Source organism: Myotis lucifugus, unplaced genomic scaffold (assembly GCF_000147115.1).
Source record: "Myotis lucifugus unplaced genomic scaffold, Myoluc2.0 scaffold_215, whole genome shotgun sequence".
NCBI lineage: Eukaryota > Metazoa > Chordata > Mammalia > Chiroptera > Vespertilionidae > Myotis > Myotis lucifugus.
In genome coordinates, this window is record NW_005871263.1 from 738,876 (window position 1) to 753,514 (window position 14,639).

The window sequence follows — 14,639 nt, forward strand, 5'->3', positions numbered from 1 at the left end:
CTAGAACTAGCATAATGTCTTCAAGGTTCATCCACATTGTAGCATGTGTCAGAATTTCCTTCTTTTTAAAGGCTGAATAATATTCCATAGCACATACATTCCATGCACATAATCGAGGGACCCAAGGGTTGCTTCCACCTTTTGGAATTACATTGTGAATTACATTGCTATGAACATAGGAGTACAAATATCTGTTCAACTTGCTTTCAATTCTTTGGGGTATAGATCCAAATATGCAATTGCTGGATCACATGATAATTTCTATGTTTAATGTCTTTGAGGATTCATCGTTCTGATTTCCATAGCAGCTGCACCATTTTACATCCCCACCAACCGTGCACAGGGTTCCAGTTTCTCCACATCCTCAACCACAATTGATATTTTCTGGTTTTTGACAGTAGCCTTCTGCTGGTCTTGAGGTAGTATTTCATTGTGGTTTTCATTTGCATTTCCTAATGATTACTGATATGAGCATGTGCTTGTTGGCCATTTGTATACATCTTCTTTGAAGACAGTCCTTTGCCCATTTTAAATTGGGTTATTTGGAATTTGTTGTTTAGTTGTAGGAGTTCTTTGTCTATTCTAGCTATTAACTCCTCATCAGGTATATAATTTGCAAATACTTTCTCCCATTCCAGAGGCTGCCTGACCCCACCACATTCTTAAGGGCTACCATCCCCGGGTTGTTTGTATCGACTCTTAAATCGTACCCATCTCCAAAGCTGCTCTTTTCTGAACTACCATCCTAGGTTCAGCTCCTATCATCTCTCCCCTCTCCTCCCAGGACAACTGACAAGAGCGTCTATTCCCCTCAGATCTTACTCCAACCCACCATGGCTTCGACTGACGATCACAAAATAACCCGAAGTCAAGTTACTTCCCAAAGACTGTCACTTAGGTTCAGGTTTATTCAAAGGAAACTTATTAAAATATACTCTTGAAATGTTATTGTGCGTTGGGGAAGGGGTAGGGGGGAGGTGACCTTTTTGTCAACCATGTGAAAAATATTGGAATCTTATGCTAAGTTCGAGAAAACAGTGTATAACTTTGACATAAACAAATTGGTTCAGTAACACTGATTTTTCAGAAGGTCCATGTCCTGCAAAAGTTAAGTCAATCTGGATGCTGAACGAAGAGTAAATCACTGTTGAAAGGTATTATTGGATTCTTACGTTCATGGTAAAATATCTCAGGGATTACGAAGGAGAAATGTTTCATAAACTTAATAAGGAGGGGGCAAATATTGTTAACCAGAAAGCCACGCTATATTTCATAGTGGTTTTCCTCTAAGTAAGATGAACTGCTGAGGAATAATTAGGTGTAATAATCATATTATTTATGTCTAATTTCTGTGTCAGGACCCACTGCAGCATTTATGAATCTCAGGCACTTTTTAAACTTCTAAAAATTTTTCATTAGGTGTGATTATTTGTTAAGTATAGTATAGGTACCAACTGTGGTATGTAAGATGATCTTAGGTAGCACACAAATAAATATTTTGCTTTAATAACATTAGGGAGTTTATTATTGCATTTATATTTTGTCCATTTTTTGTTTATGTCAAGGGACATTGGTTTTCCATTTACCATAGTGATACAAAGTTTCATTTTACAGTAAATCTACTTAACAAAAAAGAGTACTATGTCATAGTACAATGTTATGGTAAATGGATATGGCAAATATAAGGACAGAGGCAGAAAACTGGTTTGTAAAATACCACTCCTAAATAACAGGGGATTTTGATGGGCTCTAACAGACAACATCTTGGCTACTGTTTCCCTCTAATTGTGTTCTTTATTTTTTAAATTAAATTTATTTTGGTAACATTGGTTGATAACATTATATTATTTTAAAATAATTTCCTATCATTCCCAGTATCTTAGCATGGCAGGCTCTAGAATATTTGTTGGGTAATTGAGTGAACAATCAATCAATAGAAGAAACTTACCATACAACCCACAATGTCATCCCTCATTAATTTAGTTTATAGGGACAGTAACAAAAACATCTCCAATACACTGAATATTTAGTGTATGCCAGGAACTGAATCAAATGTTTTACATATATCATCTCATTAAATCTCCACAACAACTTTATGTGGAATTTATCCCACCCACCTTCTTACACAAAAGAAAGACAGAGGTTAAGTTGCTTGCCCAAGTGTATCAAGTATGGTCTAAACCAGCCGTGGGCAAACTACGGCCCGCGGGCCGGATCCGGCCCGTTTGAAATGAATAAAAAAAAAAATTTAAAAAAAAGACCGTACCCTTTTATGTAATGATGTTTACTTTGAATTTATATTAGTTCACACAAACACTCCATCCATGCTTTTGTTCCGGCCCTCGGGTCCAGTTTAAGAACCCATCGTGGCCCTCGAGTCAAAAAGTTTGCCCACCCCTGGAACTCTAAGGGTATTTGTGGATTACTTAACAAGGGGCCTGAAGTGGATGATTTCAGAGTTCATTCCGTGGCTCAAAAAGGTCCAGCAGCTCTGAAAAATCTCCTAACTTACCTCAGGGTCACAAGGTAGCTGCCACAACCCCACACATCACATCTTCTTTTTCTTTTTCTTTTTTTTTTTAATCCTTGCCTGAGGATATTTTCCCATTGATTTTTAGGGAGAGCAGAAGAAAGAAAGACAGAGAGAGACATAGATGTGAGAGAAACACATCGATGTAATGAACTGAAACATTTGATTCAGTTCCTGGCATATACTAAATATTCAATGTATTGGAGATGTTTTTGTTACTGTCCCTATAAACTAAATTAATGAGGGATGATATTGTGGGTTGTATGGTAAGTTTCTTCTATTGATTGATTGTTCACTCAATTACCCACGAGCCCTGACCAGGCCTGGGCCAGGGAGCAGCCAACCACCAAGGTACGCCCTTGACCAGAATCAAACCCAGGACCCTTTGGTCTGTAGGCCGACGCTCTATCCACTGAGCTAATCCGGCTAAGCCACACATCACATCCTCATATGGATGCTCCAGGCAGGGAGGCTATGGGAGCCGACACCAGCCAGCTCTCCTCTCCAAAACACCTCATTTCCGGATAATCTCTTTCCCAGAGTCCCCAACACATTGCCCCTTACATCTAATTGGCAGAACTGTGTCACATGGCAACCCCTAGCTGCAAGAGAAGCTGGGAAAGCCACTCTATGGTGTGGGCATGGTTGGCTTAGCCCAGTCACAGTTCATCTCTGTGGCTGGTGAAAGACTAAGCTCTTCCAAGGGTGAGGTACCTTAGAAGATAACAAGACTGGAGAGGGAAGTTAAAATCAGAAGGCATGAAGAGAAAGGAAAAGAGGTCCCCAGGCTGTAAAGCGATCAGGGGTCAGATGGCTGGGAAAATAGAGGCTTGTGAATCTCTAAAGGCAGATGTCTCAATCTCAGCACTACTGACATTTGGGGCAGGAGAATTCTGTGGTTTGTGGGGTTGCCCTGTGCATTGTAGGATGTGTTGCAGCATGCATGGTGCTGACCCTGATTGAGGGCACACACCCTCAATGATGATACCTGTGCCCCAAACCTGAAACAGAATCAAGTGCATTCCTGCTGCCTTGGCACTGCCAGGACCTTGGCACACTCCTGGCTGTTGGGGGGTGAGGGGGTGGGGAATAGAAAGCCTCATTAAGGACTGAGATTGAATTTACCACCAGCCTGAAGTGATAGAAAGTAAAGAAATGTGTTACTTCTCTTTTCTGGCATGCCCAACTTTTATGGACTAAGATGAACACTTTCTATGATGTGAGAAGAATGCTGAATTCACTGGGCCAGGCAAAGGCAGCACAATATCCTACTGTAATGACAACGTTCCCAGCCAGGCTGTGTTCATCCTCTGACCTCCCATCACAGGTCTCCCGTTTGTAAGGCCAGTCACATCGTGCGTGGCTGCTCTGCCTGCCTGTGAGGTTGGCCGAAGCAGCTCTGCTCACTCAGATGACGTGGAGCCGCGTCTGGGACCCAGGTTATGAAGCCGGTGCAAGCAGCACGGCTGGGCACAGGCCTGTGTGAGGACGGGCCGGGCTGGGAACATTACGTGCAGTGCTGTACTCATAACAATGCCATTCATTAATGCTGTATGTGTGTGGGGGGATAAGAAGGATGTTCTTCCTTTTTGTCACCATTTGAAACGTGTTGGAATCTTGCACTGAATTTCGCAGGAAACTGCAGCATTGAGAGTTTTCCAGAACAAGGAAGAGAAAACAGTTTATAACTTTGACTATAAAGAGGCTGGTTCGGTAACACTGATTTTTCAGAAGGTCCATAACCTGCAAAAGTTAAGTAAGTGTGAATGCTGAGTGCAGAGTACATTACTGTTGAAAGGCATTATTATTACTATAATTAACAATTAATATAATTATTATTATAAATCCTCATGTTGTCATGTTGGAGGGAGAAACATGAGGATGCTGCCGTGGGGGTTTCCTTCACTCACCTGATTCCCTCTCCTCAAAGCCCCTCTGGAATGTGGGCTTCACGGGCACAATCAGGTTCGTCTCGCCCAGTTTTATATTCCGTGTCCGCACATAGTAGATGCGGTATGTGACTTTATTGGGTGATGGAGTCTTTGCAGATGTAACCACGTTAAGAAAGGGTCCTGCTAGATGAGAATGGGCTCTAAATCTAGTGTCTTTGTTAGAGAAAGGAAGAAGGGTTTGGACACAGAGACGTGGGAGGACATAGGAGGGAAGAAAGCCATGTGAAGATGGAAGCACAGGTATATACATATACATATACATATACATATACATATACACATACACATACATATACACATGCACATGCACACATATACACATACACAAGCACATACATATACACACATGCATTTACATTTACACATACATATAAATACATATGCACATGCATATACATACACACAAATATACACAAACACATACATATACATGTACATGTACATATACATATACATATACGTGTGTGAATGGCTAACAACAACAAAAATAATGACAATAATTTACCCTCCAGAGCAATACCAGGGGAAAGATTTTCCATAACCTGCAAGTCTTCAGCCTGTACCCTAAAACAGTAGTTCTCAACCAGGCACAATTTTGCTACCCAGAGGGTTTTCATCATCATTTTTTACTGGAGTCATTTTTGTTTATTACAACTTGCGGGGAAGTGCTCCTGGCCATCCTGGGGCTGCTGGTAAACACCCTACAATGCCCAGGACGACCCCACAACAACGAATCCTCCTGACACAAATGTCAATAGTGGCCAGGAACCCTGCCTAGAAACACACTGGGAGGAACATCTCCTATCGCAGCACAAGTCCCTCGTTTTACTATCGGGCAAACTGGGGCCTGGAAAAAGAAGCCGCTTGTCCAAGGACATGCAATCCGGGAGCAGCAGAGCCGAGGCGAATGCCCTGTCTCTTGACCCAGGATAGAGTTCGGGCCGCTGCCCACAGGTCCCTGTGGCTGGGAGTGAGAATGAAACAGAAAAGGAGGGCCTCTTTCCCACCCCCCAATAACAAACATGATTCTTGACTCATTATCAAAGCTGGAGACTGACAGCAGGCAGCAGGGCTGGCGGAGAACGCCTCTAACCCTGCACTGGGTACAATGTGCTGTTCTCAGCGCTCAAGGCCAAATCACAGCAATTAGTGGTGTGGTGCCCACCAGCCGACTTCACGCTGGGCTAGTGCCCAGATTGCTAAAGAGACGCCCCTCTGCCGCTAAATGCCTTGGCAACCACAGGCAATGTTCTCTGCTCCCCGGTGCAGGGCCCACAGTGCTCCAGCCGTGGGGTGTCTCCTACCCACTACAGAATGGCAGATAAGTCCCCAAAGCAAAGAGAAGCTAAAGTTTTCCCCACGCTTCCTACAGCTCTGCAGGAAGCACAGAGCCCTGCCCACCCCCTGCCTCCTCCCTCACCCCAGAGGTGCTTGCTCTGGCTGGAGAAAGGGAAGGAGGAGAGAGAACAGATCCCTGCCTGCGGCATTTATTGAGCTGAAATCAAGATTTTATCTCTAGGCCCCCAGCACAAACTGATGAGTAACAGAACTCTGACCCACCCCTGGGCTCCTCAGAATTCTGTGGGTTTTTCCATCAGAAACCAATTTAAGTAGATTGATTGGGCTGAAAACCGCGGTCATTCCCAGGTCCTCAGGGTGACCACATTTTGCAACTAGACTTGGAATTTCTGGCTCAACAATGGAAACGCACTGGCAGCTGAGAGTAAAGCAACCGATTTGTCCAAGACTCAGCTGTTTGCAAAGCACTTTCACATCCTGAACCTCGCTGACTCTCCACAACCCTGAGAGAGGGCTACAGAGCAGCGTCAGCCCCTGGGCTCCCAGGGCACAGTGATTTATCCGAAGTCACGCACCTACAAAGTGGGAGAGCTGACGTTCAAATTCAGGCCTTGTGTTCTCCCTCCGCCTTCTCTCCACCACATACGTACTTGTGGAATTGTATTGGCCTGATCAGAGTCCAGTCCACTGGCTCACCCCTTGCCCACTGAGATGGCCCCACAACGCTTTGGTAAAAACCCAGGGCTCCAAACAAGAGTTTGCAGGCGGCCTCCACATCAGATAACTTTCTCCACCCTTCTCTGTGGCTGGGAGGCTGGCATGTACCCGTCCCCTTCTAATTGGGCCTGGCCAATGGGGAGCCTCGGCAAGATCAGAGGGAGGGAGAAGCCTGGGGTTGCATCAGGCTACTTGGTCTCTCAACCGAAGGTCATTGGTCCTCTCAGGACAGCTCTCTAGCTCCAGTCTCTCCCTCTGGCTTCCAAGACTGCTGCTTCCTCCCATCCCTGCTGCTCTAAGACTGGTAACAGCTCATCAACTTATACCAAGTGTCAAATGATGACAAAAAAGTCGTTTTGAAAGAACATGGGCTTTGGAGTCAGGCAGACCAACCCCTTGACTTTTCAATCCTGTGAACCGAGTGGACTGTCCTGTCTAGGCCAGTTGGAAACGATTCCTGACTGCTCCAGCTTCTCCTCGTCTCCACGTGCCCAGCGCCTTGCACGGGCGTGGCACAGGCCCACAGCTCAGCTCACGGTGCCAAGTGAACCCTTGAAAGTGGGGCTAGATGTCTAGTCCTCGGAGCATTTTTAGGAGTGGACTTTGTTTCCACCAATAAAACCCTTATCTAAAGCAAACAAAAGTGATTCTGCAGATATTTAAATGTCCATTGCTTCCTGAAAACGGTTTCCTTGTTTAAGGATCATTTGAAGTCCCCCAAACCCACCTGGCGAGGTTCCTTCCTTCATTCCACAGAGCGCCCCGCAGACCCTCTTCGCCAGGTGCTTGAAAGAGAGCAGGGAGCGGACACCGGGCGTCCCTGCCCCTGTGGGGCTTGCATTCTGGAGGGAGAGACAATAAAATGTAAATTAAACTCATCAGAGATCATTTCAGATACTGATCAGAGCCCTGAGAACAAGCACATGGAGGATGTGAGAGAATGTGGTGGGGAGGGGCGATGCTTTAGACAGAGGCGTGAGGGGGCCTCTCTGCGGAGAGATCATCTGAGCCAAGATGAAGGGAGGAGGGGCCCCATGCAGAGCTGGTTGAAGAGCATTGGTGCGGGTGCGTAGGGCAGAGTCCCTCAAGGCTTGGCCCTCTGGGACCCTAAAGAGGCAGGCTGGTGTAGTACAACAGGGCTGGGGCCCAGCCTGCCAGTCTTGCCCTGCCACTCACTTGCTGTGCAATCCCCACAAGTCTCTTACCCTCTCTGGGCTTTTGTTTCATTATCTGAGAGAAGGTTTGACAACACAATCTTTCTAAGCCGGTCCAACTATGATGATCCTGGGGGAGGTTCGGTGGGGAGGGAGGGCAGGGCATTGGACAGGACACTTGCAAAGCTCAGGCTGTGCTCCTTCAAGGTTTTACGTCCAAAAGCGCAAAAGACCAGCAGGCAGAGTCCGCCACAGCAGGGCCCTCTGGGCAAAAAGGATGAGGACGGGAGCTCTGAGGCTCTGACAGCTTCATCGCTGCAAAATGAAGACGTCGTTTCTCCCATGCCTGTCTGCAGGAATAAAACCAGGTGGCAAAAGCCCAGACTGCTCCGCTTAGCTGTCGGCAGCCCTCCGACTGGCTGCAGCCTTGGAAATAAATGGTCCCGTCAGCTGCTGAGGGGGGTGAGCTCAGGATTTCAGATGAAAATGAAATAAGAGGGAACACAGCCCAGAAGCGATGCAAAGTAACAACAGGATACTAAAATCTTCCACTGCAGCAAGAGTGCTGCACGGGGTGCTGACCTCAGACTCGGGGACACGGCGATGAGCTCATACCCAGGGGCTGGCTGGTGGGCCCTGCGCTTCTGGGGCCCGTGGGCTGTCTGAGGGGACCTAGTCCGGGGTGGCAGGGCCACTGTTTTCTTGCCCACTCCCATCCTGTCCACTCCTCTTGCCCCAGATCAAACAGCCCACAGTAACAGACCTGCAGACGGGGTGCCTTCCACCTTGTGCCAAAGGCAGAGAGCCTCAAACCTTGCACTCCCAGCAGGAGGGAGACAGGTTACAATCCCAGGAAATGAGACGATGCAGGGAAGACAGCCATTTAAAAAGCCATCATCTCCCGGTAGCTGCAATCCTGCTAAAATTGAGGTTCAGGGCCATTCAGTCTGCGTTGCAATCACAGCTTCTTGCAATCCTGAGCAAATTAGTTACCTGTGTCTCGGCTCCCTTGGCTCTAAAAATAGGGGAAATCATAGTACTGGCCACATCGGGTTGTTATGAATTAAATGCAAAACTCTGAGAACAGATCTGGCACATAGTAAGTGCTCTCAATAAGTTAGCTTCTTTTAATTTTTATAAATGTATTCTTTTATATTCACATTAATTATATCTCTGTATATACAAGTCAAGCAACTAGTACTAACCAAGTTCAAACACCCATCTGAGTTCATTGATACCAAGAGGCTACAAAATAGATTCTTAGCAAGCACCCTCCTAACTCTCCCCTCCCACATCTACCCAACAATCTTCAGCAATAATGCCCAGCCCTCCTCTGAGCCTTGCTGGTGCATAGCAGCTCTAAGGAGCTGTCTTTTCTCCTAAAGAAAAAAGTTGAAAGCCAGGGTGAAAATATCAAGTGCTGCCCTAGCCGATTTGGCTCAGTGGATAGAGCATTGACCCTCAGACTAAAGGCTAGCAAGTTTCATTCTGGTCAAGGGCACATACCTCAGTTGCAGCTCAATCCCTGATTGCGAGAGGCAACCAATCAATGTGTCTCTCTCATCTCTCTCTCTCTCTCTCTCTCTCTCTTCCCGCCCCCCACCCCACTGTCTCTGAAAATCAATGGGGAAAAAACATCCTCAGGTGAGGATTAACAACAACAAAATCTCAAATGTTTATAGGAGCCAGGCAGGTAAAGTAGATGAGTAAAGGAAGCACAGTGTTAGATATTAAGGGGCAGTGGAGACTGTGGCAAACTGGAGAACCTATACCCCATCTCATGGAAAAAGTTGTTGCCAGCCTCAGACAATTTTACCAGTACATTCAGGGTCAGCACATCTTCTAAGTTTTCAAGGGAAGCCAGAAATGAAGTTTTTTTTATGAGGTCTCCTAATTTTCAAATACTGGCACATAATTCATTATTTTTAAAGCATGGCCGATGGAGCAAGATGTACCTGTTTGTACCCTCTAAGTTGGGGGGCAGAGCCTTCCCTGCTGTTACCGACTGCCAGGCAAGTGTCCCTTCCCTGCAAGAACCAGGACATTCTGGCCAGGCTGAAGCAACAAGGAACTCTAGACAGAGCTTAATTAAGCTCTAGACTGAACACCTATTAATTGGTAAAGGCTTAGAGAGAAAAGCGAAGGCGCGAGTCCCCTGAGGGCTGGAGCAGTGGAGGAAAGCTGGATGAAGGAGGTGGGCTGTGAGGTGTCGGGACCAGGAGAACCATAACACAGAGCTGTGGCACTCGCTTGTCAGGAAGGTGCCCTGGGCTGATGGCACTTGCAGACCACAGGACTGCAGGTCCTCCCAAGAGAAAGGGCCGTGCACCATTCTCTCCACATGGCCCTGGCTTGGCTGGAAGTCCTCACCCCATGCAGAACATCTTGCAGCATGTGGATCTGTGGGCTGACATGTGTCTTTTGGGTCCCGAGTGCTTGCTCGGTCCTTAATGAACATGTGTGCCATGATCCAATGGGTGGAACCAAAGAACAAAAAGCAAGACATCAAAGAATAGAGCTCACCACCTCCCCACACTCACCTCCAAAACTGAAAATTTCCCCCAAACGGGGGAAATGAGCAAGGGCTGCCATCCCATGGCATGCTGCAGCCCTGAAGATCAGTGTTTGCACAGAGGAACCCCTCGCATGGGGTGCTGGGAAAAGGACAGTGACAACCCATCATTACCAGTGTCAGCGAGGTCTGAAACAGCCCCAATGTGTCCAGGAGACAATGCACAACCTATCAGAGCTTTAGTAGGTATCTTGGATCATTCTAGAACTAAAGTATAACCCCTCCCCTGGTCAGTGGTGCAGCGGAGAGGCTCAAGGCACCAAGGGGACTTGTGTCCGGTCACACAGCTAGTCTAATGGCACAGGCTGGCCCAGAACCCAGGTCTCCTGACTCCCCATCCAGAGCTCCCTTGGGGCTAGGAGTGAGGCAGGTGGGGCCCTCCACTGGGATGCAAAATGTAAGGGGGCACCCAAATGTCAGTAATCACAATAAATAGCGTTTGAGATCTTGCTCCCTGGCATCTGTCATCCGTCTGGCTCAAATAAACCCTTACCAAAAAAATTTAAAATAAATAAATAACATTTTGATAGAATATTTTTAATCAAAATTAATACAAAACAAATCTATTATGAGCAAAATATCAACTTTTAAAAGAAAGCTTCAAGTAAAGTTGTGCCCTTGCATGCCCCCGCCTCACCCCCTGCACCCTGATCTCGGCCAGGACAGGTCTCCGTCAGATCCCCAGGTGGCAGTGCCTGAGACCTGAAGGAACAGCTGTGTGGAAATCCGTGGGAAGGCCACTCCAGACAGAAGGACGGAGCTTGCGTGGGGTGTCCGAGGCACAGAGAGGAGGCCGAGTGCCTGGAGCAGTGACTACGGGCAAAATCGTCCCCTCCCCACCCCAATTCAACAAACCGCCCCCCACACACACTCACACACAAACACCAGTTAGGTTCCCCCCACCCCAGAGAGCTCAGGGAGAAAAACACCACCCTCACCACCTCCCCACACTCACCTCCTAATAACCAGTTACCTTGCAAATCTAAGCCTTTCCGTCTCAAGGGAGAAGATGGATTAAAAAAAAAAGTTTGGAGAGCTCTGCATAACCCTTCAGGCCATAGAAAAACAACCCAGAACTTTATGACTAACTGACAGTTGGTTATGAATGGGAAGGAAGGCATATCCTTAAACCGCTGACAGCAACTCCCTTTTAAGGTGTTTCCTCAGGGCCAGAGGCGCCAGGCGCTCCTCCTGCCACCCATACTGATAGCGGCTTGTTTTTCAGTGCCATGCTTGGGCTTTTAGGTCACACAGACCTGGATTCAGATAGTCTTTGCCACTTACTATCTGACCCCAGACAATTTACCAGCGCAAGACACCAGCAATTCACAATTCCCTGGGCCCGTGGTAACTTAAAGGACATAATGTGGGCTGAGGAGCAAACCACAGGCAAGAGGTGGGGAGGCCATGACCCGGCACCAGCACACCATCCGTGAGGGATGTCAGCCAGGTCTCCCAATGTATCAAAAGGAAAAAAAAAAGAACTTAAGTGAAATCTCCCAATTTTTAAAGGTTGGCAACTAATTCAAAATTGCTTAAAAAAATTTAACCCAGCAGGGCCAAATATAACAGGTCTGTGAGCCAGAGCCCCACCTATTGGCCCCGTGTGTACCTCTGACATTCAGCAACCCCCCGACACCTTGAAGGTGCTCAGCAAGCAGGGAGCATCCCATCTTTTCAGAAAACTTTCACAGGCAGCACCAACATCCATTTCCACACAACAGCTTGGGAAGGAATGCTTCTCAGGCGGAAAATGAAGATATGAAGAGCTGAAAATCTGGAAGGCTCTAAAGGGAGGGGGGACTGAAAAGAGGGAATTCCTTAAAAGGATTTAAAAGAATTTTATTGGACATAGTTTAGCACAAGTCAAGGATAAGATCAGGCAGTAATTTAACTCCTGGGCACAGCAAGTGAGTCTGTGTATGTGAGGTGGATGGGGGCGGTGGGGGGAGGCAGGAAAGGAGGGAGGGGTTACCCTTCTTGATGGTTTCCACCCAGTGTCTCAGGGTCTTCTGTTCATGGGTCACCCCAACATTTGTCTCAGGTGCACAGCGTTCTGATAGGCCCAGCCACTGGGAGCAGCTCCTCACAGAGGTGCTCACAGGTCCAGCTGCCCCTACACAATAGGCAGTAAGGCTTCAATCCCCAATGGATCTGGTAGCTCAGTTGGGCCTGGAAGTGAGACCCAGCCGGGCTAAGCTTCAAACCTTCAGCATCAGTGGTTCTCAAACTCTGATCCCCAGACCAGCAGCAACAGTATCACCAAGGAACTTGTTAGAAGGGTCCCTCTAACCAGAAACTCGGGGGCGCTGGGGTCAACCATGTGGGTTTTAACAAGCCCTCCGTAGGGTTCAGGTACACATCCTCGAGGTCCCTGTGAGATCGTGAGATCTGCCCCATAGGACGGTCCTGAGTGTCCCACCAACAATTATTTCCGAGGCCCGGTGTGTCTGCGCCAGGCGGTACGGAAGATGCTGGGAGGGCAGCACACAGCCCTGGCCCTGATGGAGCTTGGTGTCTCGAGGGAAGACCAACAATGAGAAGGGAAAACATATATAAAAACCCCAATTTTCAGATGGCAGAGGCAGGCCGAGGCCTGACCCTTAACACAGAGCTGTTTCTCAAAGTGTACTCCAGGGACCACCTCTCCTGCACACCCGCCCCAGTCCCCTCTCCGATGTCCCTGTTCCTCAGATAATCCTCCCTCTCTCCTGCTCCAGGACCATCGCCTTTGCTGCTCCATCCACCTGGAAAGCTCTTCACAGATCACCCAATGGGCTTCTTCACCTCCTCATGGGTCCATCTAAGTCAGGGGTCCTCAAACTGTTTAAACAGGGGGCCAGTTCACTGTCCCTCAGACCATTGGAGGGCCGGACTATAGTTTAAAAAAAAAACTATGAACAAATTCCTATGCACACAGCGGTGGCAAAAACACCCGGCAGGCCGGATAAATGTTTTCGGCGGGCCACATGTGGCCCGCGGGCCGTAGTTTGAGGACCCCTGATCTAAGTGGTCTCTCTCGCCAGGCCAGCATGACTTAGTGGTTGAGCGTTGACCTATGAACCAGGAAGTCACAGTTCAATTCCCAGTCAGGGCACATGCTCCCAGTTGCAAGTTACCGGCTAGATACCCAGTGGGGGGTGTGCAGGAGGCAGTGGATCAATGATTCTCTCTCGTCATTGATGTTTCTATCTCTCTCCCTCTCCCTTCCTCTCTGAAATCAATATATATTTAAAATAGATAAAAAATAAAATAAAGTGGTCTCTCTCCCCTCACTCTGTACCCCACCCTGCTGTGCATGTCAGCAGTGTTCCTGGTTTTGTCCCTCCCCCAACAGGAGGTGAGTTCTTGGGGGCAGGTGTGGTTGCCTCCAGGGCACCTGAGCCAAGGTTTGCCACATGAGTGAACACTCTAACCCTCTTTATGAAATCCCGGGAAAAGCGGGCACCCTCCACTCCGGAGCCCGTTCCCCTCCCTGAAGGAGAAGGCCACAGGCAGGGCCCACAGCCTTGGTTCTCTGATGCGAGAAGGCTGTAGAGACTGGAAGGAAAAGAGGAAAGGAAGGTGAGAGGCAAGAGACCTTAGGAGGCTGGTTCTGGCCCTGGCCCTGTGCTCAGTGGTTAGAGCATGGTAAGGCTATGCCAGGGTTTGATTTCCCGTTGCGGGGAGAGTCACACAATGAATGCATGGATGGGTGGAACAAGTGGATGTCTGTCTCTCTCTCTCTCTCTCTCTCTCTCTCTCTCTCTCTCTCTCCCCCCACCCTTTCCTCTCTTTAAAATCAGTCAATCAATAAACAACAGCAAAAATAAAAAATAAAAGAGGCAGGTTCTGCTGTGGCGCCCTCTCCGGTCCAATCCAAACCCCAGCAAAAGCAGGGGGACTCCTACTAATTCTGAGGCGAGGTGTTGCTCCCAGCCGGCTGCCTGTGCCCAGAACCGTGGACCGCTGGGCCACGCAGACTCTGGGCGGTGGCACATGCGGACCCCGGATCCCAAAGGGAAGACACCTCGCCCAGCACATGCTGCCCCTAAACAGCTGGCGCTACAAGCCGCCCCATGCTGTCCCTAAGAAGCTGACGCCACAAGGCGCCCGCAGAGGCATGAGGGGCCCAGGGCAATGAGGCCCCTGGACTCCGGGGAAAAGCACGAGTCAGGGCAAGTGTGGCCTCAGGAGCTTGTAGCGCGGAGCGCGCGGCCCCGGGACAGTGTCGCGCTGGGGCTGTGCTTGGCCCGTGGAGACCCTGCATCTGTGTTGCAAGGTCTTCGGACTATAGTCTCCCCTCGACCTTTCTGGAAAGTTACGTGTTAACCCCGGGGGGTTTGATGCGTATCTTCTCCGATTCTTTTGAAATTTTTTATACTTCTTTTTTCTGCCGTTCTAATTTTTTTTTTTTTTTTTTTTTATATTTTTTA